The sequence below is a fragment of the Mesoplodon bidens genome (assembly GCF_964165515.1).
Source record: "Mesoplodon bidens genome assembly, chromosome: 5".
NCBI classification, from domain to species: domain Eukaryota; kingdom Metazoa; phylum Chordata; class Mammalia; order Artiodactyla; family Ziphiidae; genus Mesoplodon; species Mesoplodon bidens.
The window spans coordinates 90688013-90715947 of NC_138161.1; the positions used below are offsets into that span (position 1 = coordinate 90688013).

Here is a 27935-nt window from a genome sequence, read left to right on the forward strand (position 1 = left end):
ACTGAGAAGATTTTGTTTCAGGAAGAGTGAAGATATATGACTGATGATTGTCATCTTTTATATGCCTTGTAACTGTAATAGATGGTCTCGAGCTTCAGTGATTCATAATGGCATTTGGAGGCATGTAAAAAAAGCAGCTAATTCAAATAAAGGAGTCAGTAAAACATTACAGCAAATGTAGGTCACAGACAACCATGGAAATCTAACAGAAGGGCAGTGTGTTGCCAGTGAATATACTTGAGGACAGTAAAAGAAAACTATTTCTACACTCATCACTGGCTCCAAATAAAATGGTGTTTTTATCTTGTCTACTCCAGCTTCCCAACGTGACAACCTTCCTCCCTCAATTCCCTTCACTCTTGCAGACCTCTTTACCCCACAGAACTAAATGGTGTTATGCTTTCCTCTTAAATATTCAAATCTCCTTAATATTCAGAGGAGAAAACTGTGACCCAGAGGAGATTCATGAAAACCCCACGGGTGAAGTTTTGTCAGTACAGAAATTAGAAATCCAATTTTCCTGGATTTCCAATTCACTTTCAATTGCAGTGTGGTGTTCATTAATAATTCCTGTTAAATTGTGCCCTGTCCAGGTTTGGGGATCTGTTTAGTAGCTGAGCTGAGGCCAGTATCTGGACTCCTCCCATTGACTCCTTATATCTCCCTCTATACATCCTCTCATCAGCAAATGGGTTTCCATGCCAAGATTTTTAAAAAGGCTTCATGGAACCAGTGAGAGAGATAAACAGAGAGACATAGGGCTCCCCCAGTACAGGTGACAGGTGACCCCTATCAGGAGGATAAGTCAGTTCAGGTTTTCCAGACTGATCATTATCTCATTCATTCTCTCAAACAGTTTTCGAACACATGCTCTGTACCATGCTCTATGCAAGGTGCTAAGAATTCAAGGGGAACAAAAATTTCTCTTCCTCCATCTGTCAGTTATGTTGGCCTTGGACAAATGGGTAGAGGGAAGTGCCCCTTCCTGAAATGGAAAAGACTGTCTGAGGAGCAAAATTGCAGGAGAAGACCAAGGATCTACAAGAGTACCTGATACTTTAGGCTTTCAACCAATGATAACTACCTCCCTGGCCATTTTCCCCTCTGTATTTGCAGTATTTAGGATAGTTTAGATGTCAGATTGTGAGGTTGGGTAAGCTCAGAGAACCCTGATACCAGGATCTGTCATGTATGGTTGATGGATGCCACACATCCCTTTCCATCTCAAAATACCTTTCCCTTGACCTGTCCGGTACCTGAGTCACATCATTAGTAGGATTGCTTCTGCTATGTCTACTGAAGGCTTTATTGTAATAGACATATGTAAGTTATTCAGAAATAACATTTTAACAAATTAGTCTCTGTATTGGTGTTCTAGGGCTGCCACAAAGTACCACAAACTTGGTTGTTTTTGTTTTTTTACTGTTTTAAGTGGTTTATTTGTTTTTAATTTTTAAATTTTAAATTTTCTGTACAATTTTTAGAGGTTACTTTCCATTTACAGTTATTACAAAATATTGGCTATATTTCTTGTGTTGTACAATACAACCTTGAGCCTGTCTTATACCCAATAGTTTGTGCCTTCCCCACACTGGTAAGCACTAGGTTCTTCTCTATATCCATGAGTCTGCTTCTTTTCTGTTATATTCACTAGTTTGTTGTATTTCTTAGATTTCACATATAATTGATATCATACAGTATTCATCTTTCTCCATCTGACTTATTTCACTTATCATAATGCCCTCCAGGTCCATCCATGTTGCTGCAAAAGGCAAAATTTCATTCTTTTTCATGTCTGAGTAGTATTCCATTGTGGTTGTTTAAAGTAACAGAAATTTATTCTCTCATGGTTCTGGAGGTTAGGACTCTGAAATCAGGTATTAGCAAGGTGTAATTACTTAATAGGAGGTCACACTCTATTAGGGTGGGCCATAAGTTCAATATGACTGGGGTCCTATAAGAAGCAGACGCATGAAAAGAAAACACCATGAGACGTCAGAGATTGGAGTATGCTGCCACAAGCTGAGGAATACCTAAGGCTACCAGACGTTGGAAAATGCAAGGGAAGACCTCATGTTAACTAATTACACCTGTAACTAATTATACCTGTTTCTAAATAAGGTCATATTCTGAGGTAATGAGAGTTAGAATTTCAACATATCTTTTGGGGGGACACAATTCAATCCATAGCAGTTTCCATTAACACATAAAGTTGTTTATCAGATTAGTTAGACCTTACCCCAGCAGGAAGCAAGAACCCTGGAAGAATGGTAAAGAGGGGCTGAAAAGTTTTTATGAAGTGAAGGGGGAGGGTGAGAGGGCAGGGAGGAAATATGAAGGAGAATGGAATGAAGCCAGTATGGCAACCCCAAGTAAGATGCAATGATGAAAAATCCTTGGTCAACCAGAAGACCACAGAAACATATCAGGCATTGAAGGGGGCAGGGGGGGCCACACAAAGATTATGCCAGTGAAAAGAGTGAGGGTGATGAGGAAGACAAACTTTACCTACTTCATAAGTTTGCCTGTACCAGAAGATAAATGAACTTTAGAAGCAGCGTTTTGCAATTTAAAGTAAATTAAGTCAATGAATAATTTCCTCAGAAAATTGTCTTTGGCCATCTCATAGTACTTTTACGGCTTATACTATTTTTTTCATGGGAAAAATTAATGTTTTAGACAAGTTGAATCCATACCACTTAAGTTCCCTTTAAATAATCAAGCAAGGTTAAAATGAGAATATTCATGGTAATAGAATCTGCCACCAGGGGAATATCTCTTACCAAGTAAACTATGACTAATACCATTCTTTGACCACCTCTTACCTTCCTGAGATTAATAAGGTAAAATTGCAGTAGGGAGAATTTAAGACAGATAATAAAAAATGCTCCCAATACAGGTTTTTTTGTTTTTTGTGCTTTTTTCCAGTATTGCTGCATCATTTTTCATTGAGGGAGATTAAGGAATAGGAAGGAGATTTTCAGAAATGGTTTAAGTACAATGCTGCTTTACTTCACTCAGTCTTATAAATTTTTCTTAGTTTAACCAAAATATTTCCTAGCACAAATACTCTTTTTCCTTGCCCCTTGGCACAGAGAGTTGTTTTTTCAATAAACAGCACTTATGTCCTTGGGAACCTCACCTCATGTAGTATTGCAGCCAAGGTCCATGTTGTAGACCTCCTTCAAAAAAGGCATTCTCATCTTTGGAAAACTCTTGGATGGAGGCTAATGTGTCCCTTCAAAAATAAGACCACTCTGAAGAGAAGTGTATCAGAACAGTGTAATTGAGGCATTGGTCATTAAGCCTTTGATCAGGTAGGTAACCAACATTTCCCAAGCTTTATTTTCCCCCATAGAATTCACTGTAATTGTAGTTTCTTGGTTCTTCACATTCTCTAAGTTTCCTACTCTGTGCAGGGATCCAGATGATAGTAGCCCTTTTTCTGTTGTTTGGAAGCATTTCATCAGTTCCCTAAAGTGGGAGGATTGCCTCTGGCTGTTGTTGCCATTTATCGAGACTGGGATGGTGCTCTAGTTCTGACTGAACAATTCTGGTTTACGTTCAGCTGGTGACTCATTCTGACCTAGATCATTTTCTGCCATATTTGTTCATACTCAGTCTTCCCTCTTTCAAATAAGTACGAGATACCCAACTTTATTTCAGGTAACTTGTCAAGATATCCAAAAGGTGGTTCCCTATTTTCTAAAATGCTGCCAAAATGCTTTTGTATTAGAGTTCCACAGAGGAACAGAGCCAATAAAAGAATATATATATATATATATATATATATATATATATATATATACACACACAGTATATATATAGTATTGGTTCATGCAATTATGGAGGCTGAGAAGTCCCAAGATTTGCAATCTGTATTCTGGAGACCCAGGAAAGCTGACAGTAGTTCCAGTCCAAAAGCCATCAGGCAAAAGACCCAAAAGAACCAGTGTTTCAGTCCAAAGTCCAAAGACCAGAAAAGACCAACATCCCAGCTCAACAGTCAAGCCTTCTTTCTCAGTTTTTTTGTTCTATTCAAGTCTTCAGATTGGACAAGGTCTACCCACATTAGGGAGGGGAATGTGCTGTACTCAGTCTACTGATTCAAATGTTAATCTCATCCAGAAAGTATTGTTAAAAAACACATATAGAATAATGTTTGGCCAAATGTCTGGGTACCCCATGACCCAGTCAAATGGACACATAACATAAATGATTGCAGCTGTTAAAGTGCCAGCTAGTGCCATAATCACACAGATTGTTTGGGAGAACACTCTGAAATGGAAACCAAGACTCATGGAAGAGACGGGTAAGAGGCTTTGTGAAGGAGTAGAGTGGAAATGCCAAGGATTTTAAAACCAAATAGACTAGGTTTTGACCCTGCTTCTTCCACCCTTCAGTTGGGAAAGTTACATAACTTTCCACTTCTTGGTATCTCTATCTGTAAACAGGGGATTAATAAACCTACTCCATAGACTTATTCTGAAAGTACTTCTCAAGATAGGGTCCTCAGATCATCCGTTCCATAATCACATAATCATAGTGGTTGCTTGTTTAGGCAGATTCCTAGACCCCATCCTTAAAGCTTCTGGTTCAATAAATTTGGAATGCAGCCCAGATCTCTGACATTTTAGCAAACATCTCAGATCTTACCAAGCCTGCCAAGCCTAGAAAACCACAGCTGTGAGATTTAAGTGTAAACCATGTGATATGTAGTAGGAGTACGACAAAACAGATCTATCCTGGACAAATCATCAGCTCCTGGAAAACAGGGATGCTGTCTGTTTGCCCTTGTATCACCATTAGTCCAATACCCTGGCACATGACGGATGCTCTGTAAATGTTTGTTGATGTGGATGGTTAGAAATCACTAGTCAGAGTTGGAAGCAAAGACCAGGAGAGTCAGAGAACGTTTGGTTCAAGTGCAACAGCATAAAAACAAGACATCACATCAGAAAATAAGCGGGATTGCTCACTGCAGTCCAGTTTCCCTGATGTCAGCATTCGTGGGGAAAAGCAGCCACCAGGTATCAGGTAGAAACCATCAGGAAGAGAGTGGAAGGAAGAAGTTAGAAATATCATGGATACTGTAGCAGGAAGGAACCAGGAAGAGAGATGATGCAGAACCCATTGGCAATCAGGATTAAGGTGTCCAGAAAATCTGAAGGACAAGACACCACAAGATGAAGAGCAGAGACTTTGCCCTGAGAGTGTGAAGCAGAAAATTTGGGCACCCAGCTAAGTGTGGGAATTTTTAGGGAGATCTGGTGGGCAAATCACCAGAGGTTGGCAGTTTCAGGGGTGGTACCAGACTAAATCAAAATTAAAAACATACTGAAGAAAACTAGAAGCATCACTAGCTGTATGATAATATCAGACAAATTAAGCAGGCCCAGTTAATCAAAAATTTGGTTGTAAATTTGTATGGTGATCTCCTGCAGAGATGCACCTGTTGGGACCCTATTTCACACACTCTCCACCTCTGATCTAGACCTAGGAATATATATAATTAATGTTTTATAACTGGAGCAAACATGGTTGTTATTGGAATCATAACGAAGCAGTGATTTGATCTTTAAGTGCAGAATATCCTGACAAAAGTACTCTTTGCCTACACACACACTTGAAGACAAATTTAGAGGAAGATAGCATTATTCCAAAAATAATAGCGAATTGACCATGTGAGAATGACCTCACGGATTTGAGAAATATACCTGACATACGTGTACCTAAAGCTTTATTCCTCTTTCATTTTACAGTTGATTACCTCAGACATTGTCCATAATGATGTATGGATCTATTTTCCTAGTCTTATCATAATATGGTTTTCTAGGGCATCACTTTACACATGATTGTGAGTTATAGTCTTATATCTCATTATGCATATGAAATATTTAGGCAGCAATTAGTCCAGCAATTCAGTGTATTAATTACTTGACTTTTAGAAAGTAACTTGCCAGCAATCTGCAAAGAAAACCACAAAATAATTCTATGGTAGTACAAGCACTTGTGTGCTTTTACACATAAATCCATTACAGCGAGTCATTCATGGGGAATAAATGGCAAGCAAAAATAGGATTTATCAGGGTAAAGCCCTAAGGGTTGTAGGAAACACAGGAAAATCCAATTAGAACTGCAGGGAGTTGGTTCAATCTCTTAATCTGCAGCACAGCAGATTAATATTATTGCCTACTATTTAAACTTTATTACTCGATTTTTCTGTCTGTGGTCCTCTGCTTTGCCAGCCCACCTTGAAAAGATGGCAGGCAGAACCATGTAATACTTTTTATGGCCTTGGCATCAGTACTGTTTTGTGGCTTGAAAGATAAGTACCATTCTAGAAATGATGAGGTAAGGAAGCAGGCGACACTTTAGCTTGTTTTATAAGCCAGAGTGTGGGCCTGTTTGCACTGCATTCTAATCACGAAAGCCATCAGCATGGGCACTTTGCCAGTTCCTACTGACTGACAAGATAATTTACAGGAGTCATTTTTCTATAGCATTATCCTCATAAAGTCAGAGGCATCAAGAGACAGTGACTACAGCAAAGACTCCAAATGGGTGGTGGTCTTGGGTTCCAATTATAACAATGACACAGATTTACCAAATGACCTTGGACAAGTCACTCAACTTCTTGATGTCATGAACAGTCCTTGAAGTTTATTTAAAACCAGTTTCCTGGAACAGCAGTACTTACACAGACATACATAAACATTTTCTTTTCTGCAAAACTCATGCAGATTGCATAATTCCTTCTTGTACTTTACTTTGCAAGCACTTCAACTAACAAAAGACTTCTAGGCTTAAGAGTACATTCTTCTGTTCTGTATAGAAACTTGGTAGGCAAATGCTAATCTGATTCAAAGTTTAGAAAACTGATAAATCAGGCCTTCTCCCTGCCCCAAATCAATGCACACATTATTTCATATAGTAAACCGACGTAGTATGTGGCTTGCAAAGTAAGTATCTTATTATTTCACAATCAACATGGTTCTGTCTCACTTAATCATATTTTTGGATAAAAGGTTCCTAGGTTAGGTTTGGGGTCCATTTTGCATTGGCACAAGAACTCATTAGATTCAGCTCAGTCAATATATCTGGCCAAATAAGATTCCTGTTTGGACAAGCAAAGTTTTCTTTTCTCTGAGTTTGCAATTCTCTTCCATTTTTCAGGTTCACAAGACGCATGTAAATGTAATCTCCCTTATGCACACCACTGATCCATTTCTTTCTTCCATTTCTTCCCAGGTGTTGATTAGACAATCCCAGTTGCTGTTTGTATCTATTGTACCATACAGAGTTGTTGAATTGATATAAATGGAAGTGTTTATTTGAAAATATCACTTTTCCCCTTATCCTTTTACTATTCTAAGGTCGTACTTTACTTTATAAAATGTACCACTAATAATTTTTTCACCTTTTCAAAATCAATTCTCACGTTTCATGGAACTTATTTGCCGGGATTCTTACATGGTTTGTGCTACCAGAGAGGGGAGTAGCCAATCTCGACTCCCTCGGAGGTTTTATATTTCTTCCATATATTACTGAGAATATTTTACCTTCTCCTAACAGGGTTCTCACATGGATCAGAGGAGAGCTGACAACTTCACATTGTTCTCACCCCCAGAACCTCCCACATCTACCCTTGTCTTCCTAACTAAATATGTGCTTTATTCTCCCTTTGTGCCAAATCAGTGTGCGCTTCTGCTTTTTATATTTATTGTTAATCTGGTGAATGCCTTTTTTGGTCCTTGATGATAAAGGGAAGGTTCAAATCTGTGTAATTTTCTGGCACTAAACCAAACAAAGTATCACACGCAATTAAGTTCCTAACAAGCTTGGTCTTCTTCCTTCGCTTTCACTTTCTTTCCCTGTCTCCTTTTCTTCTGTCAGTCCCTTAATATTGTTATTCTACAGGGTTTCTTCCTTCTCACTTTGCCTTTTCCTAATCTCACCCACTCACCTGCCTTCAACCAACCTGCCCGCTGGCAACTCTCAAATCAGTGTGTGCAGCCAGATGTCTTTTGCTGACTTCTAAATATATATCCTAGATCCAGAACAAGTACTTTGTTGACAACTGAATATCTCATGTGTACTTTTCCAAGAAATGTTTTTCAAACTTTGTTGACTTCTTTCCACAGAAATAAATGCATTTTGCATTTCAAATCACAAAGTATACCCAGAGACACAAAAGGGCTGCATGACTTGGCGTTCCCAGTAACAAGACCATAATGTAACAAATCATCACTGCTTTCCAAATTGCTCTTCCTTCTGTATTTTCTCTCCTGGTTTATGAGACCCTAATACAGAAATCCAAAAGTTATTTTGGACTCTCCTACATCTCTTACCAAGTTGGCCAACAAGTCATTAGCATCCAACTTCTTAAATTTCTCTTGAGTTTAACCCCAACTCTCTATCCCACCGCATGGACTATTATTGCATGATAATTCCAATAGTGCTGCTTGTTTCTTATCTGTCTCATGACGTTTAACCCATCTTCCATATTCTTGCATGCATTATTTTCCTTTAATGATGTTTGCTTATCTTTCTCCTTCCATATATCAACCACTTTCTAGGTTCTAGATATGAGCAAGAAATAATGCCTCTCCTGAGTTACTTACAATCCAACAGAGGAAACAGAATTGTAAACTAATAAATATAAGATATAAAATATAGATCTAGATATAAAATATTAATAAAATTATAAATATAAAATATTTTCGAAGTTTGAACAATTTCAACATCTCAAAAAAGGGATGATATGGAAATCCAAAAGAACTACCTAACATAACTTAAAGCTGTTGTCTTCAGGAAGCAAGAGTATACACATACACTCATCTGGTATCTACCACCTCTACCTTTCCCTCTAGGAGATGTGTGAAGCTAACTGAACTTTGTTTGCACTAGTCTTTCATCTTTGGAGAGTCACTCAAATACTTTTCCAGAACCCCCAGGATTTTTTACAGAACATGCGTTGAACATCGCTGATATAGCCCAGCACACTCTGTTTAGAGATAAGGGACCTGAGGCCAAGAGGGGACAATTGATGTGTCCAAATTCAGAGAGCTTCTCAGAGTTTGAATCAAAAGGAAAACCTAAACCTTCCAAGTAGTAGCCCTTGTTTTTATTTTAGGTTTGATGCAGGTTCTTTCCTCATCTCTGCTGCCCTTTTCCCTTCTCCCAGAACAGAAAATGACAACAGTCCTAAGTATCTCATTAATTCAATACCTGAGTTGGGAAGGGCTGTCTGTGCAGTCTGAGATGTTAGTTACAATATAATACTCTGAAAAAAAAATCCAAAGACAGGAGTTTTGAGTCTTGTTTGAAATTTTAATGAAAAATATAGCCTTCTTCTCCAGACAAACAAAAGTATGCCCAGAATTTTAAGGGTTTTCAGATGCCACTAAACCCTTCCAGGGATCCCATGGACTTTCAATTTGTGTAATGGGCAAGGGGAGAAGAAATTCAACAACCTGCATTTGGTCCAACCAACTTGCAACATAAACAACCAAAGTGATGCAATATGCCTTGTACTGTTGGTCTATCCCTGTATTATTATTATTAGATTATTCTTGCAAGTCAGAAAGATAAGGGCGGAGACTTACCTGGTGGTGCAGTGGTTAAGAATCTGCCTGCCAATGCAGGGGACATGAGTTCGATCCCTGGTCTGGGAAGATCTCACATGCTGTGCAGCAGCTAAACCCGTGCACCACAACTACTGGGCCTGCGCTCTAGAGCCCGCAAGCCACAACTACTGAGCCCGTGTGCCACAACTACTGAAGCCTGCGTGCCTAGAGCCTGTGCTCCACAACAAGAGAAGCCACCGCAATGAGAAGCCTGCTCACCACCACGAAGAGTAACCCCCGCTCGCCGCAACTAGAGAAAGCCTGCACACAGCAATGAGGACACAGCACAGCCAAAAAAATAATTAATTAATTATTTTTAAAAAGAATGGGTATTTTTAAAAAACAAACGAAATGTGCAGAAATACAAGGTTTATAGTTAGGACCATGAAGTACCTTCATTTTGGGGGGTATTTTGGGTCCTTTTTGTGTTTGTTTTTTTGTGTGTGTCACTATAATGAAACTCTAGAATAACAAGATATATTACGCACATCAAGGAAAAGATTTCTAGAGCAGAAATACCAGTATGAAATATAGCAAAAAAGCATAAGGATATTATTTTATTAGAAGTTGTGTAGACATCATCACAAAATTCCATATAGTTTTCTCCTTTATACTGAATGTCATGTTTCCTATATGAAATAAAATTGAAACTCACTAATGCCCGCCAAGACTTAATTATCCCCTGGATCATCAAAATCTGTTCAAAGAGGTGATTAAGAGACAGATGGCTGGAATTGTCTCTGTTATGAAGAAAGCGTGGAAGTTCTTTATAAGCACAACTAGGAAATGATCGTGGATGCTAATAAAGTACATGGTTTCTAATTAAAGGCATATACTATCTAGAGGGAAGAGATGGACTGTTAGCTGCTCCCCCCTCATTATTGAGGTGTATTTGTGACCGTCCATTTCTCATATAATGCAAGACCTTGGCCTAGCTCAGTATGAAGAGCTAAGCAGGCCATGCTGTGAGAGGGGTTTTCTCCAGAGTTGTGTTTTGTCTTTTTTTGTTTCTGTTTTTGTTTTCCAGGTTCAGTTAGCATGACACAGAAGTGGTAATTTTAAGTTCTAATTTGTATGTGACTTTCCATATTGCTGTAACATTGGGATACTATTAAAGACAATATATAAGATGCTTTTAGGCTAGTTTTTGTTGAGCTCAGTTTTTACTAAACTCATGATGCATTGAATTTTATTGTTACTTCCTCTACTTTTTAAGTATCTTACAACATAAGGACCAGGTGCTCTATGTCTGTTACTCAATTAAAAAGGGCTATATACCATCCACTAAAATTTAAAACAACACTAAAATGAAGAAGTGACTTGCTGAAATGTTCCTTTGTGAATATTCCCCCCATTTCTTGGGCTGCCTGATTATGGCCTTTCTATCCAAATTGGCAGTTCAGGGAATTATTCACTTCTGGAGGTGATGACTTTTTCCATTTGTCCCAGCTGCAAAGGAGTGCATGTGTTTTAATGAAGTTACATCTTAAAGACCCAGTTATTTATTACTGGTATACAAAAATTAAAAGCAAATAGAGATAGGATCCTTGACTTTAAGTGACTCAAATTTTGAAAATAATTCCAGGCTAGGTCTAGTAAGGTTTATAATAGGCAAGTTAAGCATAATAAGGATTAATTTCATAGGCTTTACTTAAATTTGTTAATGGGAACGAGCAATTGTTATACTTACCTGCCAGGTTCACATAGACATTATATGAAAAACATAAGGCAGTGTTTATTACCTGTACAATTAGCTAATTGAACACAGGTAATTTTAAACACAATGAATTCATTACATCAACCAAATTCCTTGAAATTGTGACTAAAACATAGCCAACCAAGGGAATACCCACTCTTGTTACTTACTGGGGAAAAAAAATTAAGATTTTTACTATCATCTCCACTTTAGTAAGGAGGAATCTAAAGATTAGAAAAGTCAGTGGAAGTTCACAAAACTCATTTGAATGTTTTCAGTTCCTTAATCTCCTCTTGATTTATCTACAGCACACAGTAGTCATAACACTTAATATAATTATTTTATTTTTACTTCCAATTATTTCATAATTTATCAGTGTAGTCATATTTTTTGAGTATAATTTTTATAACAGAAAAAGAGTTTCAGAACTCATCTAGTTCAACCTGTTTATTTTACAGATGAGAAAACTGTGACCAAAAAAGGCAAAGAAAATTTCTTAAAGATTAATAGATGTCTGGTGGTAAATATGTCAAGTGTTGGAACCTAGATTTCCAAGTCTTTTTAAAATATTTATTAAATAGTGTTATTTAATTAATTCAAGTGGATTTATATTTAAAGTACAGAGATGTAAAAAGAAATTAATGCTATCACAATCTAATATTTATTTGTCATAAAAATATACCAAGTGTATTAAAAATATAATTTTGTTTGTTGCCATTAAATTTGGCCAGCATATGAGCACAAATAACAGAATCAAATCTGACATTATTTGCACATTATATATACTTAAATGATTTTTAATATATATTTGTATGTATACTTACAAAAGTTCTTACATCATATTTGATAGTAGTGAGAAAGTTTGATATTAGTTCAGAATTGTGTTTTTTCTCTTTCTATTTCCTTATATTGAAATCATTTCTCAGTTGGCTTTTCCAAAGGGAATTCCTCAGTTAATTATGTAGGTATTTATTAAGATAATTGATTCATGAAATTAAGATTACCTTTGTTCATTTGATTTTGGAGGAGCACTACTGTTACCAATAAACAACCTTGTCATTTCCTACTTTTTTCCAGTGAGTGCTCAGGAGAGAAATTAAAATGATACATCATCAGTGTATCTTCCTGGAAAGTCAGATGGAACAACTTTTGCAAATCAAATGTCATGCACTTCCACATAACAGAGATTTGGCTCAATTATGAGTCTAATCATTGTTCTATTAGCGTAGATCATTTACCTTCATCCCCAAAGGCACATACTTGTAGGATACCTACTATATAGGAAACAAAACTAAAGACATCAATGTATTTTCTTCACCATGTATATAAGAGGACATAAAATACCTTTTATTTTTTATTTTTTAACATCTTTATTGGAGTATAATTGCTTTACAATGGTGTGTTAATTTCTGCTTTATAACAAAGTGAATCAGCTATATGTATACATATATCCCCATATCTCCTCCATCTTGCGTCTCCCTCCCTATCACACCCCTCTAGGTGGTCACAAAGCACCGAGATGATCTCCCTGTGCTATGTGGCTGCTTCCCACTAGCTATCTAGTTTACATTTGGTAGTGTATACATGTCCATGCCACTCTCTCACTTCGTCCCAGCTTACCCTTCTCCCTCCCGATGTCCTCAAGTAAATTCTCTATGTCTGCATCTTTATTCCTGTCCTGCCACTAGGTTCTTCAAAACCATTTTTATTATTTTTTTGATTCCATATATATGTGTTAGCATACAGTATTTGTTTTTCTCTTTCTGACTTGCTTCACTCTGTGTGACAGACACTAGGTCCATCTACCTCACTACAGATAACTCAGTTTCATTTCTTTATATGGCTGAGTTATATTCCATTATATATATGTGCCACATCTTCTTTATCCATTCATCTGTCGATGGGCACTTAGGTAGCTTCCATATCCTGGCTATTGTAAATAGAGCTGCAGTGAACATTGCGGTACATGACTCTTTTTGAATTATGGTTTTCTCAGGGTATATGCCCACTAGTGGGATTGCTGGGTTATATTGTAGTTCTATTTTTAGTTTTTTAAGGAAGCTCCATACTGTTCTCCATAGTGGCTGTATCAATTTACATTCCCACCAACAGTGCAAGAGGGATCCTTTTTCTCCAAACCCTCTCCAGCATTTATTGTTTGTAGATATTTTGATGATGGCCATTCTGACTGGTGTGAAGTGATACCTCACTGTAGTTTGATTTGCATTTCTCTAACGATTAGTGATGTTGAGCATCCTTTCATGTGTTTGTTGGCAATCTGTATATCTTCTTGGGAGAAATGTCTATTTAGGTCTTCTGCCCATTTTTGGATTAGGTTGTTTGTTTTTTTGATATTGAGCTGCATGAGCTGCTTGTAAATTTTGGAGATTAATCCTTTGTCAGTTGCTTCACTTGCAAATATTTTCTCCCATTCTGAGGTTGTCTTTTCATCTTGTTTATGGTTTCCTTTGCTGGGCAAAAGCTTTTAGGTTTCATTAGGTCCCATTTGTTTATTTTTGTTTTTATTTCTAGGAGGTGGGTCAAAAATGATCTTGCTGTGATTTATGTCATAGAATTTTCTGCCTATGTTTTCTTCCAAGAGTTTTATAGTTAGTGCTCTATATTTTTATAGGTAGTGCTCTAATTTCATTCTTTTACATGTAGCTGTCCAGTTTTCCCAGCACCACTTATTGAAGAAAATAAGTGTGACATAGATGCTATTCAGCATGTGATAACTACATAGTTGCTATTTTAATTCCACAATGATATGCTCCTGCAAATAAAATTCCATTTGCCCTTTATCTACGTCAGGTGAAAAAAAAGTTCATTTCAAACTATAGCATGAAATATGCCCATCCTTTCCACAGCTCTTCTTCAGAGTATGCCTGCCCCCAATAAGTATGCTTATACAAATCTAGTGATGAAATAATAACATGGTTTTTCTAGTCTGTGAGGTTTCTATGGGAACCAAGAAATAGCACAAATATTCATCATGTAGGTAGACTATTGTATTATATAACTTATAAAGCACACATTGATAATTTCCTGGAGGGTGTTACCACGTAGAAATTAGTCTGTAGTGTCCTCTTCCCACTGAAGGTCAGCGATTCCATTTGTTTCCATAACGCATTGTGGTTCATTGCACAGACTCTAGCATCAGACTGTTTGGATTTTAATTTTTAGCTCTGCTACTTACTAGCTGTGTGTCCTTGGGTAAGTTCTTTACCTCTCTGTGTTTTAACTTTGCCACAGTAAACTAGGGTTAATTATAGTTCCCACCATATAGAATTAAGAAAATTAAATGAGCTACTATTTCTAAAGGACTTATAAGAGACCTGAAAGACAGAAAGAAAATGTGCTTTGTTGCCAGAGAGAAGTAGATTTTAATTATGAGTCTACCATGTATTACCTGTGTAATCTTGGGCACATTTCTTAAAATTTGTGTTTCAAATGGGACTAAAATGGGACTGAGATCTCCATCAAGCCTGGCTCATGATATACACCCACCCAATCCCTTTCCCCTTCTTCTCAAATTCTCAGTTTACAAATTCAAACTATATAATTCCCAAATCGATAAAATTGAAATGATGTTTGTTTTAGTTGCTTGATTTGAGGTATAATACACTTTCTTTCAGATCTTTGTCTTAGGCAAAGTTCTCCCACCAATGAACGCTGAAAAAACAAAACAAAAAAAACCCCACAAAAACTAGCAGATATATGTATTGTATCTATAGGATTTGCTAATTAATTCAAGGACGTTTTCAGTAAGAACAAAACAAAAGGATATAATAAATTTTCATGTTTTTATAATTGTGATGTTGTGATACCACTTTTAGAAGGATTTCTTTCAGTAGGAAGGTGACTACTGATTCTTAGACCTGGTTTCCCTAAGCCTGTTATTGTTGTTTATATTGCCTGCATATGGGAACATATCTCTCCACTCCTGTCAGCAGAATATACTTGAGCCTCCAGTTCTTGTCTGATATTAATTTGACAGGAAACACACTCATCCTAAATTGATGAATTAAAAGAAGTTCAGAAAAGAGCTTAAATTCTTTCTCATTAAAAAAAAATTCCCCATTTCATTATAGTCTTCAGATACACTTTTTCTAGAAGATTTTCTTTCACATGAAGGCCTCCCATGTTCCTAAGTGAAAGTGTAGCAAGGTTCAAATAAGGCTCTCACCCTGATATATTTTGAACACCCACTGTGTGCACAGCAACTTCCTCTGTGCCTCATGAGCCCCCATCATTGGAGAAGTGTAAAATTGAAAAAACACTGCATTCAATCTCAAAAGCTGACTGAGAATTGAGATGAATATTTTCCTGGAAAATTTCAATCAAGAAAATTTAAATGTGTTCATGAACAACATGAGAAAATTTGCAGCCTCACTAAAAAATCAAAGAAATACAAATTAAAAGAAAATGAGATGCCATTTCCCCCCATGAAGTTATCAGAGATGATTACAAAAATTATAATATCCAGTGCTAAGATTAATATAGTGATATGGAGCTAACATTCTTGGTGTGTAAAGTGATATAAACTTTCTTGAAAGAAATTTTTATAATATATATCTACCTTAAAATATGAATAGAGTTCTTCCCAGTGTTTTCACTACTAAAAATCTAAAGATGATCAGAATATAGAAAAAAATGATTTATGTACAAAGCTGTTTACTTCAGCATTATTTGCTTTAGTGAAATACTGTCATCAGTTTAAATGTTTAAGTATAAAGATATAACTAATATATTATAAAGATATAACTAACAAATTATAGTTATATAAAGATATAACTAATAGATTATAGATTATATAACTAATAGATTATAATATATAATAGATTATATATTATTATTACATATTATACTTAGAAGTGACTTTAATGGTAATGAAATTATTTCTGATACAATTTTAAATGAAAAAGCCAAATGAAAGTTGTACATATTGTGTATATAAATGTAAGAAATTCTCTTATCATTTAACAGTACGTACTTGGATGAAGAAATGATGGATAATTATTTTCATTTTCATAGTTTTCATTTTCCTAATTCTCCAACAATGGCATGTACTGCTATCACTGTCACTTAAATGCCTTTTAAAACTATGGAAATGTGATTACAAATGACATTATGAAACACAGCAAAGTATTCAAAAATATTAACATATGATTGGCTTATGGAAATTAATTTAATCCCTAATCCACATGGCAGGAAGTTTTCTAATGAATTCAAAGGGGAAGAAATTCCATCCATTGGTGCAGAGTGTTTCCTGATATTTTTTCCTCTCATCTCAGTGTCAACTTGCTGTCCAGCAGCAGCTCAAAAGCACATCTGACTTGTTGCTAAAGTTTATGCTGCTCAAACTCTAAGCAGAGTTTTTTGAAAGCTTCTGTTGTATCAGTTACAGTCCAGTTGGGTTAATGGAATATTCTGCCCCTTCAGCTTTGTCCCTCTGAGGAGCTCAGAGAGAACTAGGGGATGTCCCAAGGAAGAGTATACTAGAGCCAGGGGGAAGTGTGTGGTATTGAGAAATCACCCCAGTGAAAAGTTAGTGGCTACAGTAAGTCTGGAAGCTTCTAAATGTTGCGTAGCTTTATATCTGATAGTCATAGATGAAGAAGTATGCACATCTACCTTCTGCTTTCCAAAAATCACATTGAGTTAGGTTTCAGCAGGGCAGTTCTTCAGAGCTGACCACTTGTATCTTAGGTATTCTGAGGTGTTTCTTTCCTTTCCACCCCTAAGTGACCTCTGTCAGTTTACCACTAGTTTCTTAAAACTAATTTAAACAGGTTACCTAGAATAGTCCTTCTTGCTTTATACCTCCTGTCTAGATACAATTGTTAATAGTGCCCCCTTTCATTCTCAAAATGCCCTAGTTTAGTGAAGGTGTAACCCCTGAAACTATGCAAATATTCCTCTAAGAGTAGCAGATTAAACTGCTGTTTATTTGCAACAAACCGTCTACTATTTTCCCTTCTCATTATTATGGCTTTAGTTTTAGGTGACATCATACCACACTAAAAGTAATCCAATAGCCTTTGAAATAAATTCCCTCTCTCTAGCCTTACATTTCTCCAATATACCTTCCATGTGGATGCCAAATTGACAGAAGATCCATATAACCTCCTATTTCCCCTGCTTATTAAAACCCTTCTTCAAATCCTCATGGTGTAAGTTTAAAAGATAAACTTTTTAAGATGGCACATATGATCCTTCTTAATATGGCTTCTACCAACAGCATAGAAAATACTCAGTGAATGCTAGCTTTTGTTTTTATTATGCTGCCCAAACCAGCTATATCAGCTCCTCAAGGAATCTTTCCCTAGTTTTTTTGTGCTACCTCACTGTTTTCTACACCTTTTATTGTTACACTTTTCATACTATATTTTACTGTAGTTCTGTGTTCCTTATTGACCTGTAAAGACTGGATCATATTTGTCTCTGTATTCCCAGAGTACCTAGGAATTGGTGCTCAAAAATGAATATTTAATTAAATGAAATTTAATTTTTGATTGATGTTTATCAGTCTTTCCAATGAGCCAGCTTGTTAATGATGGATTTACAAAGGGGAATGGAGGAAATTAGGGGCTTAGGAGTCTAAATGTGGGTGACTAGCTTATGACAAAAAAGAAATACTTATGGTAGAAGTGAGGGGAGATAAGTAGTCTGGATAACAGACTCTTCCACAGTTTCCCAAAGCAATGTGCCTTCAATGTTCAAGACTGCAGGCTGCCAACAAGATGGCATTGAGGAGTGGCATTGAAGGAGAGGATTTTGCCTTTGGTATTTCCCATCTTCTCTGCACAGTATCACTCTTCCCTAATTTGGGGTCTCCACACTCATGATTCCTGATATCCAGGGCTCTCATACTTTTCTGTCACCCCAGAACCCCAAACTGGGATATCGCTTCTAAGTCAAGCTGGCCTCGCCAGTGCTGGCATGCTCCACACTTGCCTCTTTCCTTATCTTGACTCCACCCCCAAAGTTCCTTTTCCTGGCAGTTATGTAGAGAAATGGGTTTGCCTTTCTAAGACTGGGTTGATCTTCTATAACATTATGGAGTTGCACATTCTTTGGTTTTATGCATAGTGATAGCTGAACCTTTAGATGAGTGTCCTCTTGAGCCAAAGTAATGATTTGCAAGTATGGGAATTTTAGTCACGAGAGAGTCCGGCACTGAAGATGGCATTTAGTGAATACAAATCTCTGAAGAGTGGTCACCATTACCACCCCAGCCTTTTACTTCTTTGGTAATAATGCAAATTCAGTATTTATTACAATCTGTATTATATGCTAATTTCTAGCTTATTTTTGGTTGTGCCTATGACATTTGACATATAGTTTCTCTTTCCTTTTATTCTTTATGTGGGCATTTAAACTTTAATTTTCTGTATTTCTTTTCAGTAATTTACTTTAAGTTCCATGTGAATAAAAGAATATGAAACTTAGTCCTGCCCCACTAAATTACTCAGTTATGCTTTTAGCACCAAATTAATGTAAAATAAAATTGTTCAGTTTATAACTGCAATTTTTAAATGTATAAGAAAACCTTCTCTTCCTAAAATTATCTTGTATCTTGAATTTTTAAACAATTTCCCTTCACATTTCTTCCTTTGATGCATGTTTTATACCCCATCCTGCTGGACTTTGTAAAAAAAAAGGCAATCATTACTCTCATCGTTCTAATGATGGCTAGTTTGTTGTTTGTTTGTAGCATTAACACATCATCAAACAAACAGGAAGAGCATTAGATCTGAATTTTATCAACCTTGTCACTGACTTGGGCTGAGAACTCATAATTCATATGTTCTGACGTTTAAGGATGTCTCCCCTAAATTCATTTAGAAATCTACTCTTGAGAACGTTTAACCCAATGAAACCAGGAACTAAACAAGAATTGTCCACCTCCTTACCCCTCCTTGGTATATTCAAAATCTGTAACTCCCACCCTTTCCAGCTTCTTCCCCTGAACTTTTCTTCTTGGCTGAGACCTCAGTTCTAGGCAGTGATAATAATTAACTTCAGTGAAACTTGTGTGAGGAAAAAGGAACAGTGGAGAGCACATACTTCTTAATTCAGTTACTTCTTCACACTCCAGCACTTCTCTGTATCTGTGTGAGATAATGTCACTCCAGCTCAGTGGTTTAACAAACCTTTTTTAGTACATGTTACCCTATTACCTCTTATAATATCCTGGTCAGATACATCGTAACCTCAGATTCCTAAGACCCAGAGAAAGTAAAATAGGGGATGTGTTTTAATTAAAAATGGAAAACCCTCCTTAATAGGCTCACTATTTTATTGATTTATGTCCTTTGTGATTAAAAATAGGATTTATGGTTGCTACTTGAATATTAAAAGTGTGGATTTGTTAACTTATCCTCTGTATGATGGTCAGACAGTTTATATAAAATTATAAAAGGCTTCATTCCAAAGAGAATAGTGTTTTCTTAAAGAGAAGAGCTAAGAATAGATTTGAGAAAAATGACCCAAACAGACAAGGAATAAATTGAACTCTTCCAAAATTATCACCCCCTGTTCCCCTTTACCCTCCTTTTATTTATCTCTGTAGAACTTTTCACCTTCTGATATTCAATATATTTACTGGCTTATTAGTTTATTGCTGTCTCCCTCACCTAAAATTAAAATGCAAGAAGGCAGGAGTTGGTCTGTGTTGTTCATGGCTGTATCCCCAATGCTTGGAAGATTGCTGGTACATAGTAGACCCTCAATAAATAGTAATAAATAAATGATGGAATGAATATTATTGATATGCTTTTTGAAATCTACAAAGGTTTGGGGCCTAGCATATGATCAATTTTGGTAAATATGACATAGGTGGTTGAACTTGTGTTCTCTGTAGGGTGCTTATGGTATAATACAGGCAAATTAATTCAACCTGTAATCCAAACATCACAAAATTCAAATCATGTAATTCAAATTTTCTGTGGCCATTTATATTTACTGCATAGTCTGTCAAATGCTCAAAGAGTTACATAAAATTCTTCTAAAATAATTGTTCTTCTACCAGTGTTTCCCTTATTAATTTTTAAAATTGTTATATTTCTAGGAGGCTTATTTTTATACGTTTTAATGTTATGCTCTTTGTCATGTAAATATTCGTGACAACTATTTTCAATGTAGGTTATAACTCTGGTCCAAAATGTGGATTTTTCTTTAGGAAAGAAATATGTTATTTAATATTTTCTTTCTTGACTTTTACTTTATCTAAATTTAATACTGCCCTCAATACTTGCTTTTAGTTTCTTAACCTTGTAATGTTTTTCAATCCACTGACTTTTATATTTTTTACGTGCTACTTATAATCAGCATGTATTTGGATTTTGTTTCTTAACCAGTCAGAAATTCTTCATCGTTTAAAAGTAGAATTTATCCCATTTATATGTATTATCATCGCCACTCTCTTGGCTGTATGTATTTTAGCTTTACTGTTTTCTATTCTTTATCTCGGTTATAATTCCTGATAGTTATCTTTATTTTAGTAGTTTTTATTGTATGGATTCTGTGGGTTTACTTTTAGTTTTCCAGTGAGTACAGCTGTTTCCAAATCTACAGAAGTAAATGCACATACACACTGTGCTTCTAACTCTAAAAGTTCATTAATTCATTCAACTAATATTTATTGAGCACCTACTATATGCTAGGAAATGTTCTAGGCAGTTGAGGTACATCAGTAATCAAAACACAAAAAAAAACATGCACCTTGGATCCTAGGGAGTTGCTTTTTTTTTTTAACCTCTTTATTAGAATATAATTGCTTTACAATGTTGTGTTAGCTTCTGCTGTATAACAAAGTGAATCAGCTATATGTATACATATATCCCTATATCCCCACCCTGTTGCGTCTCCCTCCCACCCTCCCTATCCCACCTGTCTAGGTGGTCACAAAGCATGGAGCTGATCTCCCCGTGCAATGCAGCTGCTTCCCACTAGCTATCTATTTTACATTTGGTAGTATATATATGTCAATGCTACTCTCTCACTTCCTCCCAGCTTACCCTTTCCCCTCCCCTTGTCCTCAAGTCCATTCTCTGCATCTGTGTCTTTATTACTGTCCTGCCCCTAGGTTTATCAGAACCATTTTTTCTTTTTTCTTTTTTTTTAGATTCTATATATATGTGTTAGCATTCGGTATTTATTTTTCTCTTTCTGACTTACTTCACTCTGCATGACAGACTCTAGGTCCATCCACCTCACTACAAATAACTCAGTTTCATTTCTTTTTATGGCTGAGTAATATTCCACTGTATATATGTGCCACATCTCTTTATCCATTCACCTGTGGATGGACGCTTAGGTTGCTTCCATGTCCTGACTATTATAAATAGTGCTGCAATGAACATTGTGGTACATGACTCTTTTTGAATTATGGCTTTCTCAGAGTATATGCCCAGTAGTGGGATTGCCGGGTCATATGGTAGTTCTATTTTTAGTTTTTTAAGGAACCTCCATACTGTGGAATGGTATAGAAAGACCAGAGATAAACCCACGTACCTATGGTTACCTTATCTTTGATAAAGGAGACAAGAATATACAATGGAGAAAAGACAGCCTCTTCAATAAGTGGTGCTGGGAAAACTGGACAGCTACATGTAAAAGAGTGAAATTAGAACACTCCCTAATACCATATACAAAAATAAGCTCAAAATGGGTTAAACACCTAAATGTAAGTCCAGACACTATAAAACTCTTAGAGGAAAACTTAGGCAGAACACTTTTTAACATAAATCACAGCAATATCCTTTTTGACCCACCTCCTAGAGAAATGGAAATAAAAACAAAAATGAACAAATGGGACCTAATGAAACTTAAAAGCTTTTGCACAGCAAAGGAAACCATAAACAAGATGAAAAGACAACCCTCAGAATGGGAGAAAATATTTGCAAATGAAGCAACTGGCAAAGGATTAATCTCCAAAATATATAAACAGCTCATGCAGCTCAATATCAAAAAAACAAACAACCCAATCCAAAAATGGGCAGAAGATCTAAATAGTGAGTTGCTTTTAAGAAATTAGAAACAATAGTTATATTATAGTTAATTCATGGGTAAAGTCAAAAATTAAATAAAGTCTTTTTTACTTTCCTAATTTAATGTGAAGAATTTAAAATATGTTATCTTCACCTTTATTTGCTGCCCTCCATTCAAAGGCCTTATTAATACTATCTACTTGTTTAGACCTAAACTTTTACATTAATTTTTATTTACAGCTTAAACAGCTTCTACTCCAGTAATGTTTTATGTTTTATTCATTTGTCTATCCAAAGCCACAATTACTTAGAGTATTAACTATGTTTTATAATTTTACACCACACCAGTCCTTTAATGATACATTTTTCCAATGTTTAAATTATGAGTTTTAATTCGTCATTCAGTCAGCTGGAATGTATCTTTAAGTAATATCTGCAAAATGGACACAATTTCTGAGCCAAGCATATCTGAAATTATCATTCTTTTACTTTCATGTGTGAATAAATATTTAGTTAGGATAAAAATTTTTAGGCATCGGTTGATATCCTGCCCTCGAAACTCTGTAACACCCTTTTAGTTGTCTCCAGATAGTTCATGTCTCAAAGTAGTCAGCTGCTAGTCAGACTTTCATTCCTTGCTGGGAAACATTTTTACCTGTATAGTTGAAAGTAGGATGTATTAATTATACTTGTGATTCAAAAATTTTGTTCTAGTAGATGTTTATATATTTGTATCTTTTTATTCTAGGCCATTATAATACTGATGTTTAAACTCAGGGAAATATCATCATTGTACTTAAATTTTTGCCTTGCTAATTTGCACTTGCTAATTGCCTTCTTTGCAATTGCCCTGATGATGTTTTCCTCTAAAATGTATATCTATAACTCTTGGGTTACATAGCCATTTTCTCAAACTTTAATTTCTTTCCTTTCTTTGTTTTTATATTGTTGTCCTTTATTCTTTATTGTAGGGGAACTTCTTAAGTTTTTCTTCCTCCTTACAGATTGCATTTTCAGTTCAGACTTATTTTATCTTTATAAATTCCTAATCTAACTTCATATACTATATATTTTTGTACCACACAAAGAATGCAAAATAGTATTGTCCATATTTGTTTTCCAATCCCCATAGTAAAAAATTTTAGAGATAAGCACTTGCTCTCAGTCATGCAGATATTTTCTCTCTCTGTCTCTTTCTCTCAGTGCCTCTAATTTTCTTTTCTTATTCTCAAATGGAACGTCATCTACACTGACTGAATATTTACTACTCAATAGGGTGGGTGAAATGTCCTGGCTCTGATTTTTGATAACCTACCAGGGAGCTACTTACATACCCATTTCATACCTATAGCTAAAAGGCAGAATGTGTTGCCCAAATCCGAGAATTTGTATCTTGGCATCTAGCATATTTGTACTATACTGATATCCTCTTGGCTGCTTGTATCTAGAATTTATGCAAGAGAGGGTCCTGATGGTAGAGATTAAACCTTTGGATTAACCCATGCATGATGTCAATTACTTTCTGGTTATTTTATTATATTACCCAATAAATTCCTTTTATTATTGTTGCCTTTTTTGCTTGATTCCTTTAAACATTTTCCCTTCTTATAAATTAAAAGAACCTTAGCTAATACAATAGTTATTATTTCTTTATGTGTTTTAGCATGTTAGAGACTGAGGCAGTCTGTAAAGTTGTAACTGCTGAAAACCAGGTCAAGGAGCATGTTCATCAACCAGCTATTCAGTCTTAGATCTAAGAAAGGAATTTTGCCAGTTGAAAAGTTGACTGAGTAGGACTAAGAACAAGTCAAAACTCATAATTTGACAGATTCCAGGTCTGGATACCATGCTCAAGGGGAAAAAAAGGAGTAAACATCAAAAATAAAAAAATATATTTTCCTATTTAAAAACATTATCAAGCAAAAGAAAGGTATCACCATACTAAAAGAAAAGCAGACCTTTGAAAATGATACAGAAACCAGAATATAATTTTAGAAATTTGACATTCTTCCTAGAATGTATAATATATTACCTCTGCAACAGAGGTATAAATCAACTTGGAAAAAATAAATTGAAATAAAAGACATCAGTCTGATATTTAAAAATGGGTGGTGAGATAAGGAAGGATATCAAGAGAATTAAAGTGGCAGATTTTAAGTCAACAATGATTGATGGTAACAAAGAGTAGAATCAATACAGTAGAAAACTGATTCATTGATGTGGAGGTTATACTTAAAAAGCCCACTTATAATCTAGGAAAAAAAGAGACTAGAGTTGCAGTGAGGAGGGAGAAAATGAGAGGTATGATGTTAAAAATATAGAAAACTAACTTTAGAATAGCAGAGTTTTCTAAGAAAGATATAAAAATTGGAACAGAAGCATAAAGAAATGTATTATGGAAGAATTTTCTTGAGTTGAAAAAAATGAGTAACCAAATTGAGAGAGTTTTTCTTATTACAAGCAAAGGCTAAAAAGAGATACCCACATTTAGACAAGTCCTAAAACTTTTTTTTAATTACAAAGACTGAAAAATGCATGCTCTCACGCCCTGCCCAAATAAAGTATATAAAGAAAACCAACACACAATAGGATACCTAGAAAGGAACAAAAATAATCAAGCCCTATATCCAACTTCATTCCAGAAGACAACAGAGCAGCACACATAGAGTTTTAGGCAAAAACATTGTGACCCAAGGATATTACACTCAACAAAATTCCTGTTCTCAGATATTCAAGGGCTCAGAATTAATACCACACTTGCATTCATCTTGAAACAAAGTAAGAACTCAAGTACATGATATATGTAAGAGAGTTTATGGTTCTTTCCCTACTTTGGTCCCAACTCAGGAATCCAGGTGGAAAATGTCAGGGGAATTCTGCAACCTAGGGGAGATACTAGGTTCTACATTTTTCCTCAGCTCTTTTTCTTCTGCTTCCACGCTTCACCAATTTCCAAGATGTGTGCTTTGTGCCACACCTTCCACTTTACAACTAAGATGGCCTCGCGTGACTTATCTGGTGTCTATTTAAAATAACAGGTGCTATCCTAACCTAACAGTTGCTAACAGTGACAAAACTTAGTGTTGAGAGTTACACAATGCTTTGAACACCACATCTTTTTTCTCCTTTATTTTCCTCCTAGAAAAGCAGAGGTGAATAAAGTCCTGTTATAATCATTTTAATTACTAGAAAATGTAATTGCAGCCCTCCGTATCTTTTGAAAATTCTTATTTCATAACCTAAGTCAGTTTTTCTTTCTAGTAATAACTGAGTGATTTATTTTCTCCATTTTATGTTTTTATTGTTTTCTTTTTCAGGTTTCAAGTTTTCTTTAATGTACTGCTTTTTTCATAAAAAAAAATCAGAGACAATTCAACATTTTTAAAGTAGTTCTCATGCAGTAGAGAGATGAATGCCCTACCAGATGTTGACCTTGGACTTCTGAGACAGGAGTCCTTGGAAACAGTTTTCTAAGTAACCAACATTCAGGCATACACTTATTTGCCAATACAAAAAAAATTTTTTTTTGAACAACTTCCTGGTACTTAACTTACATAAGAGAACAACTCAGCATAGTTCTTGTCCTCAAGCATCTTACAGTCTTTTGGGGAGACAGGTTCTAAACCAATAAACCTACCTACACACACATCCTTGCCAATTTGGCTGTGTGTGCAGCACTGCAACTCTGCTCCAAAAAGTAGTCTTTTATCTGGTTTTCACAGTAGTAGAGTATGTTGGTTTTGAACATGGACTTTGGAGTCAGAGCATCTGAGTTCAAATCCAGGCTCTACTACTTATCAACTGTGTGAGTTTGAGCTGATAATAATAATTATCAGTTAATAATACTGACCTAATAAGATTAATCAGGATTGAATGAGTCAACATTTGTAAATTGCTTAGACTGCTAGCTATATTGTAAATGAGCTATAGGTGTTAAGTATATAAAATCCAGTTTGATCAACTTTATGATCAGTTCCAAGTTCTCCAAGATGCTTGTCATAGTCTAACTTTCAGACTTGATTTTTATTGTCATTTAAAGTGTTTTATTTCTCTATGTCTTTTTCATTATTTGAGGGAAAGTTGAGAGAGGGTATGTTGGGCCTGTTTAATCACACACCATTTTTAATCACAAATCTTGCAAAGCTAAATAGAATATCTAAACAGACCCAAGGCACTGAGGTATTTAAATGTTCACTTACAAACATTTCTAATTTCTTAAACAAGTATGCCTTTTGCCTACTAACCCTTTGCTTCAAGGAAGACAAAAATCATACTTAAATTCCTCCTTTTAAACATGTCTGTGTTCCCAGGTCCAGGGCTCACAGAATGACTTAACTGGCTTTTCAGGCTTGTGGGTGGGCAGGCTGGAGGCCACAGTCACTATGGCAGTGACAGGTTTAAATAAACAGTCAGTAATATAAATAAGCTGCTGCCACAAAGCAAGACTTCAAACTCAGAGCCATATTTTTATGACTGTAAACTCAGAAATTTTTACCTAACATTAGATTAGCCGGGTCCTTACCCCTGGGTCTTTTCTTCCTCGAAATCTCTTTCAAATCCCCCTCTGTATAATTTTTTCTGTCCCAACTTCTTTTTAAACTTTCCTAATATGTTCTCTGAGGTCATGTTAGGTTGGTGATATTTCAGGCTCTCACTAATTACAGTATATATAATTCCTTATTCCTAAAAAAAGAACCACAAAATACTTGTTACAGATAGAAATAAACATTTAAAAGTTTTTCTGGGATCCTATTTGAAAAGTACCCTACAAAAATGACAACTGCCCTTAGCACACGTGATCAACATGTTAATGCATTTAGTCAACACAACAACCTAGTGAGGTGTTGTCCCGGTCTGCAGAGAACACTGTTTCACAAAAGGCAATATATTCACTGAAATTCACACCTCTAATAAGTGGGAGAACTCACCTTAGTACACAGATTTTCTGACTTGTTAGGTCCAGGCCTTCTGACACTTCCATCATCACAGAGAAACGGGGAAAGTCAACTTGTTTCACTTGTGTTTAATTGTGGTCTTTCACCTCTTAGAAGAAATTACTAACAACTGAAAGTAGACCATTTTCTTTCCTAATAAAATAAGTGCAGGTTTTCTTTATGTTTTAGTTTGTTTTTCTTCAGATAATCACTGAAGAGGGAAAGGGAGTAATGATTTCAATAAAGCTATTTTTAGGGTTTTTTTTCCCTTCATTTAATGTTTCTTAGCCATGTCTTTAGACACTTAAAGAAGATAGTACTGATTTGAGAGCTGATAATCAAGGGATAATCCTCCTGTTTAATTTGTGGAGAGTTTAAAAAGGTCAAATATTATGCACAAAACTATCTACATGATAATCATCATCAACTAAGACTTAAATTCTAGTTTGGAGAAAGCAGTAATTAAGAATCTGGTCTCTACTATGAACACCACATTTCCTCATTGAGAGTTATTTATGTATGCTCATTGAGGTGGAAATACAATACAGAACATTTGAATAACAACATTATTCCCCCCCAAATGTCTTTTTATTGTCACTTTATTGAAGAAAATGCTAAGTAAAACTGGAAGAATTGAAATTTAAAAAAGTGTAGGGAAAACAATAGAAATATAAGAGGAGAT

The 27935-nt window shown here is 35.7% G+C and overlaps 1 protein-coding gene across 4 annotated transcripts in view; it reads left to right on the top strand.

Moving 5' to 3' along the window:
• NLGN1 (neuroligin 1) overlaps positions 1–27935 on the top strand; it is a 739588-nt gene that overhangs the window by 665429 nt on the left and 46224 nt on the right. The window lies entirely within an intron of this gene.